Source organism: Sebastes fasciatus, chromosome 1, assembly GCF_043250625.1.
Source record: "Sebastes fasciatus isolate fSebFas1 chromosome 1, fSebFas1.pri, whole genome shotgun sequence".
NCBI classification, from domain to species: domain Eukaryota; kingdom Metazoa; phylum Chordata; class Actinopteri; order Perciformes; family Sebastidae; genus Sebastes; species Sebastes fasciatus.
In genome coordinates this window covers 37,704,918-37,713,198 of record NC_133795.1, presented here as the reverse complement: position 1 = coordinate 37,713,198, position 8,281 = coordinate 37,704,918, and positions in this window count along the sequence as shown.

The window sequence follows — 8,281 nt, the reverse complement described above, 5'->3', positions numbered from 1 at the left end:
TAAAAGAACAGCCAAAATTGTTGTGAATTGTGTTTTTTAGATGTTAGTCAGATGAGAAGAAATAAGTTTATTCTCAATGCACCCAGAGAAAGGTCTGAAATGTCTTCAGCCTACTACAAAGCAAAAACCTGCTAGCCTCGCTCTGGGTCTCGTTTACATACATCACAACAGTTGGCAAGGAAATCACCAATATATTTGAAAGTCAGCTATTTTATCGAGTTACAACAGCTAAAACCACAATGTTCTGACATTTCTAAACCTACATGTGTTAATTCAGGCTGTTCTTATACACCGTTCGTAGCAATACCTAAGAAAAAGTAAAGACCGACTAACTCCGCGGAGAGAGAAGGTCAAGGTGGGTCCAAAAACACCGGACTTTCTCGCAGGAGACTGGTATTGGTGCCCCGTGTGAAACCAGAAGTCAACGTTGATTTATTTGTCACGTAACTTCCGTACTTTAGTAACGCCACTTCCAAGGTTATTTTAACCCAAACCACCATCTTTTCCTAAACCTAAATAAGTACTTTTGTCAATGAGCTATTATGCTCCTAATCACCCCACCCAACAATTACTACAGGTGTATAGGCGTATTGATGTGTGTGTTAGATGGACAGGAGGACGTTTTCATTTGCAGCTCATCAGATCTCTACATTAATAGCATGAATAGAAAACAGGGAACAGGAGTGGACTTTAGTGATTCTGGACATAGTGATGAACTTCCTGTATCTCCTCTGCCAACCAGATGCAGACAATTTTAGAAACGAGCGTACTTCCCTCAGAGAGTGGACAGCTGGATCTGACTCATCATGTCGTCTGAAGCTGCTTCATTTCCTCCTTAGCAAAATGGAAAATATCAAACATGAATCAAAAAAGAGTCCACCATCATTTTATTCAGATTTTATTTCAGGCATTATTAGTCTGCCTCTGATCCACAGTGACTCACTGAGGTTGATGCTTTATACGCTCATGGAAATCACAACAGATGAATCAGTAGAAATGTTTAAAACTCAGCTTAATGGTCCGTAGCGGTGGTTTGGCACAACGTGTTATAAACATAAACAAGTCTTTAGATTTATTTTCCTTCCTTCCTTCCAGGCAGACAACTATGTTTATTGCCAGTTAAAGCAGTTGTGAGTATTTTTGATCTGGTCCTCTCAATCATGACTTACCTCCTGTTTGACTCCTGACAACATGGCTCAGTAGTGAACCACATTTAGAAAGTTCACTCTGTTTTATTTGATGCACAAATTGAAAATGTGAATAAAAGTAGGTGGAGTTTCCAGTATGGGCATCATATGAAGAAATCCTATATGGTGTTGCGGTTAAAACGTAGAGGCCCTGTGAAACTGTAATACTCATTACCACCCAATGTGACTGTTATCAGGCCATTAAATAGGTGTTATCAGTCGCTACAAGCACCATAGATGTGGGTCAGCAGGGGCCTACTACACCTACTACGTTGTAAAAGTGAAACTTTACATTCTAACATGTAAAACTAAATGAAACGTCACGTTTTGAACACAAAGAAAAAGGCTTCTTCAGGTTAAGCAACAAAACTACATTTTCTTTAGGTTAAGGCAACAAAACTACAACTTCTTTAGGTTTAGGCAACAAAATTACAACTTCTTTAGGTTTAGGCAACAAAACTACAACTTCTTTAGGTTTAGGCAACAATATTACAAATTCTTTAGGTTTAAGCAACAACAACTTCTTTAGGTTTAGACAACAAAACTACAAATTCTTTAGGTTTAAGCAACAACAACTTCTTTAGGTTTAGACAACAAAACTACAACTTCTTTAGGTTTAGGCAACAAAACTACAACTTCTTTATGTTTAGGCAACAAAACTACAACTTCTTTATGTTTAGACAACAATATTACAACTTCTTTAGTTTAGACAACAAAACTAAAAAATTGGTGTGGGCACGCCGCTCGCATATCGGCTCTTGAGCGTCATGTGTGAACTGCTCAAAGACGTGAGCCAAGAGGCTCGCCAGGAGGCTCGCCGATGCCTCGCAGACACATTCCAGATATCTAGCATGCTAAAATCTGGACCTCTTCCACACGGGTTGAGGGGAAACCTGGAGGAAGAGGGGTTGCCTGTAACAACAGGAACTTACTGTATGTGCTGCATTTGCAACACGGAGCAAAGTTGTTGCACCTAGAGGAATAAATGGTAAAACACAGTGTGGAAACTGGTGGAAACAGGCTGTTTCATAAACACATCTGCCAACAACATCAGCATTGTGTGGCATCACGTCATTTACTGTGTATTTCTCATTTGTTTTCATGACAAAACATAGTTTGTTGACCTCATCGTGGATTCCTCTTGGTGAAAGACCTTATGGTGTGTGACCTCCTGTCTCCGGTCAGTCATGTAGTGTCAAAACCATGACGGCTTTAAGACTCCTGATTACAAGACAGCAAGTTGTGTAGTGTGAACAGGACAGAGATCTGATCACTTTGAAAGTCGTGTAGTGTGAACTAAGCTTCAGTGGTTTTGTTGCCTAAGCCTAACTGCGGCCGTTGCCGTAGATTTGTTGTGTCAGCGTAAAAATAACAGCGAAAAGCTTAAAATGCGTCCCCATGACACGCAGAATGTCCCTGTAATGTTGTGCTATTTCTATGCCTTCCCATGAGATTGGGTTGGTCTAAACTTTAACAAATCCAGTCCAATAATTGAAATATTTGACCGCTGTCTGAACAGTTGATTAATGGTGAACAAAGGTTTTCTCCAGTAGCTGTCCAGTTAGTGAGTTTGAAACTTGGTCTACATGCAGCTCTCAACGATGAGTCTGAGATTCCTTTCATAATGTCACCGCGAGCTGTTTTATATTTACAGATGAGGAATTGAGAGTCACTCCTGATGCTTTAATTCCTCCCAGTCATTTGTTGTTTTGTTATGGAGGATGGAGGAAGTGTAGGCAGCAGACGACTCAGTGAGTCAGTCCAGCATCCACAGCTCTGAGGAGGGAAGTTCAGGCTTCTCTACATATCTATTCTAAATTATTACGCAAAGTTCTTCATTCAATATCCTTTAAATATCAAGGATTCAGTCTGTACAAGTGTCTGCCCGGCTGTGGTCAGACTGCTGATACGTGTTTTTTGTTAAATCTGAGCCCTGATGCACGTTAGGGGGTTTCCAGAAGAGTCTCAGATACAAACAAGGGACTTTTCACCTCTTTATGAAGTTTATTTACTTCTGCATTTGGATATTCCTCTGAAGCTGGTCTGTTATTAAGTAAGGGATGATGTACAGCAAGCCGGTCATTGTTGTGAAAGAATCCCAGACAGGGCGATGCTGCACGACGCGACACGGAGGGGTCTCTCATCGCCCTGAGGTTATGGTTATGGAGAAGCAGTCTCGAACACCAGTCTCCCAGTTAAAAGTCTCCTGGTTAAAAGTCTGGTGTTTGTTGGAGCCATCCACCACCACCCACCATAAGTGGACTTTCTCGCTTTTTATTCTACGTCAGTAACTCTTACCGTAGCATTTATACGTGGATGTGTTTACATTGCAGTCCCTACAGGACACATGGCGTACACATGACACGCGGAAATCAAGAAAGGCGTTATTTACTGCACGCTAAACACCTTGGCATTATCGTGGGATTTATACACCTTTTCATGTTAACAGGCCGAAAAAAAGATAGATGTAATCATTTCCATTTTTTATCTAATGCAATATTCTGCTTCAGTTCATATTTGTTGGCATTTAGCCATTCAAAAACAACAATTTCACTGCGGTCAAGAAACAGTTTGCTTGCCACACACAAAGGGAGACACGCACCTGTATTAACGGGGCGGTCTGGCAGCAATCCTTAACCTAACCAGGTAGTTTTGTTGTGTTTTATGTTGTGTTTTGTTTCAATTTACGTTAACCACCTGTTTAAAACTGTTTAAAACTGCAACTCAGAAAATATGTTTTCCCTCAAAACGTAACTGCAAATGCAGTTTAGTTGTATGGGAACATAATTTTGTAGGAGACGGGTGCCAATCGTCTTCAAGCTTAAAGTATATCTAGCAGGAATTGAACCCCAAGTGTGTGTGGAGGTGGGCAGGTAGTTTATAAATGTCTATGTTGTGTGTGTTCACCTGCATTTTACTTGGATCTATGTATGTGTACTCGTTGACCCTCCGTACATGTGTGTGTGTGTGTGTGTGCCTGCTGAGTAACAGCTGGAACAGTCTGAGCTTCATTTTATGATTTCACCAAGAACAGGAAGTGGAAGTGTGTGTACATGTACAGTTTTGCCCGTGGATGTTCTCGTCTATGTGCTTATATGTGTGTGTGTGTGTGTGTGTGTATGTGTGTGTGTGTGTGTGTGTGTGAGAGAGAGAGAGAGAGACAAAGAGAACTTTAAAGTTGGACCCCCCCTTTAAATCCCTCCAGCTGAAAAGCTCTCAGCGTTTTTTCTTTCTCTCACCACACATCACTCCACGTGCCGTGTGGACGCCACGTCAGCCGTGTTAGCCTGACTCTGCACGGTGTGTGTGTGTGTGTTCTGTATAAGGCTGTCTCCAGCAGCAGGGAGCAGTCAGAGTCCATATTTCATAATCAGACTCTGGATATGGACGCAAATGTGTGTTTAATATTTCAGAGTCTCCTCAGCTCGGGTTCACTGTGTCTCAGTTTACAGCCTCTGTGGTTTCATGCAGTAAATACCTCGGAATCAAATAAAAACGCTATTGCACAACTTGGATGATGCAGCGTGGTGTAGTGGAAAAGCCCCGTCTGAACCCAAGCCTGCTCCTGTTGACTTCAGAGGAAATAATCACGTTTTTATTAGGGCTGTCGATCGATTAAGATATTTATTCGCAAATTGATCACACATGTTTTATCTGTTAGTATGAGTATTTAATACTTTTATCAACATGGTAGTGGACAAATATGCTGCTTTATGCAAATGTATGTATATATTTATTATTGGAAATCAAGTAAAAACACAAAACAATGACAAATATTGTCCAGAAACCCTCACAGGTACTGCATTTAGCATAACAAATATGCTCAAATCATAACATGGCAAACTGCAGCCCAACAGACAACAACAGCTGTCAGTGTGTCAGTGTGCTGACTTGACTATGACTTGCCCCAAACTGCATGTGATTATCATAAAGTGGGCATGTCTGTAAAGGGGAGACTCGTGGGTACCCATAGAACCCATTTCCATTCACATATCTTGAGGTCAGAGGTCAAGGGACCCCTTTGAAAACAGCCATGACAGTTTATCCTCGCCAAAATTTAGTGTAAATGTTGAGCGTTTTTTAACCTCCTTCACAACAAGCAAGTATGACATGGTTGGTACCAATGGATTCTTTAGGTTTTTTAGTTTCGTATGATACCAGTAGGCTATCTTCTTCCGCTACAACCTAAAAATCGCAAGCTAAGTTAAAACGAATTTGCGTTAAAGTGTCATATCGCGTTGACTTTGATAGTCCTAGTTTTTATCAAATATGACATGATCCTTTCAGGGCAGAAGCAGAGGCACTACACACATCATAAGCCAGATATTTAATACTTGAGGAAGCTGCTTATGCCACCATCTAGCAATCTATCAATCATCACATTGTATGTTCGCTTTGTAGGGATTAATCAGAACAGCACATCTGACAGATTTTGTCACCGTGATAGCGTCACAATCGTGCAAGATGCAGTCAGGAATCTTTATAGGTGTGTAGTTGAGATCAAGAAGAAGGTCGAGTTTGAAGATGGGTGTGGTCTGACTAAGAGCGCTGGAAGTAGGGGGGTAAGAAGTGGGGAAGGGGCCATTGCCATTCCCCCCCCCCCACTTTACACCCAATTTGGCATCACGGCTGGTGTGATCCACCCGGTTCGCACGAAAAGTCGTATCAATGCCACGATAATGCGCAAGGCGTTTAGCGTGCAATAAGAACGCCTTTGTTGATTTCCACGTCATGTGTACACCATGTATCCTGCACTGACTACATTGTAAACGCATCCACGTATAAATGCTACGGTAAGAGTTAGTGACGTAGTATAAAAAGTGAGAAAGACCACTGATGGTGGGCGGGTCCAACAAACACCAAACTTGTTCGAGTGTTCGAGGCCGTTGTTAACTGGTGTTTTGTTTTGTAAGTTACGTTAGTGACAATTGTCACGTTTTTTTTTTTTACGTTTGTGACGTGTTTTCCATATAGTTGGGTAACGTTGTTTCCGTACGTGTTTTACTTAGTTTACATACTTATTTTAAGCCCAACCATGACATTTTCCCTTACCCTAACTAAATGGTTTTCTTGCCTGAACCTAACTGTGGACGTTTGCGTGGTGTACAAATGACACACAAAAATGCGTACTCATGACGTGTGGAATGTCGTGGTATTTATACACCTTCCTGTGAGACGGGTTGTGTGATCCCATCGCGAGCCCATGACTGTCACCTCACATTTTTTGCTAAAGCCTAAATTATTCATCAGCCTTTTTTCATTTTTGCTAGATTAAGATTATCTACAGTTCATTTATGGCTGTTTAAGACAGTTTCATGGTGTTTCTATGAGGATCTAAAACAATAGTTTTACATCCAAATCTTTTTGATTAGTCAACACTGGTCAGGATTTAAGTCTTTACAGTTAAAGATATCCTAATTATCCTTTTAAAGTATATATAAAAAGCTCTTACATGACCAGTCAAACTGCAGTTGTACGTATCTGGATCTAATGGAGTTGTGAGGAGTCATAAACAAAGCTGAGATATTGAATTTGAGTTATAATGAAAAGGTCTTTTATGTAAGATGTAAAAGGTGAAGGGGGACATGTGGATGGATATCTAGAGAGCAGAGTCAGGTGTTAAACCTGTGACGAACCCTGACCAATCTGTTTTTATATATATTTTGGTCTCCGGAGCGTCGAGGCAACGAGCTGCGGCCAACACATTCCTGCCTGAAATAGAGCGAGTGTAGGATTTCAGCGACCTGACCCGCTCAGCTGCATTACACGGATCGTATCCTCGCTGATGACATAGTAGCACATTTATTCTCAGAGCGGGACACTTCGAACGAGGCACGCCACGGCGGCATGCGCGTGGGCGGGTCGGCTGCTGCTGCGGACCGGCCTGCTGGCCAACCAACCGGCAGCGTTGGCGCCATCTCTGCTGAAACACATGGTCAGGAGTGACGGAGTGAAGCCTGGATCACCGTGACTTTAAGTACTTTACGCTGGAGTTAAATGTAAATCCTCAACATCTGAAACGGCTGCATGCGTTTGGCTTCGTGAGCAGGGATAAACACTTTTCCTCGACCATTTATAAACGTCATATGAAAAGACGTTTTCTTTATTTGTTGAGGAAAGAGTAATCCCATCTTTCTTCAACATGTCTCCAAAGTGGATATGATGCACAGCAGGTTGAAATTAAACCTGACGAATATAGAATGACTCTGCAGGTTTAGTGTCACTCTTTGAACACTTTGGAAAAAACCTCCCGCCAACCAGCTGTCCAAAGAGTACTGCTGCTGCTTTTGATTCCCAGAAGATCACCCAGTGAACCTGAAAGAGGAGGAGGAGGGTGGAGGGGGGTCGTCAGGTTCTTGGGTGCAGTCCCGGTCATAGAGAGAATGTGACTGTGTGTGTGTGTGTGTGTGTGTGTGTGTGTGTGTGTGTGTGTGTGTATGGCAGCGACGGGTTGCCAAATATGGCGAGAGGAGACGAGCATCCAGACGACTACAGTGTGTTCCCGCCACACTGAGAGTGTGCTGCTGTTCTTGTTCTTTATCGGTATCAGCCGATGTTGGACGTGTTCCACGGCTTCATCCAAAGACAAAAACTAAGACAAGCAGACTCACTGACAACGTTTACATGCACAAGATATTCCGTGTTTTGCCTGTATTCTGAAAAATACAATATTCCTACTAAGCTGTTTACATGGATAATGAAAATTAATATTCCACTAATATTCATGTTTACATGCAGCCGTTCATACTCTCATTAACATAAGCAGTGGTTACGAGCATAGCCTCCCTCTTTCATTCCTTCAACCACTGTTACAACCCTAGATGTCGAGGGATGAGGGAAGCAACAAGACTTCCGACGAAACCATAAAACAAACAAAAACAAACACGCTTCCTAACCCAGCTATAAACCTTCTACTTACCTACAGCCAACAATATAAACACTACATGTGGTGCAACTATTGTAAGGAATGTACTGATAAATAAATAATCCGCTCCCACTACACGCATCACGCGCTGTGCGTAGGGGGCACCACAGTTATGATCATCATCATAATAATCATAATAATAAATTATTTATATTTAAGATGAAGCACA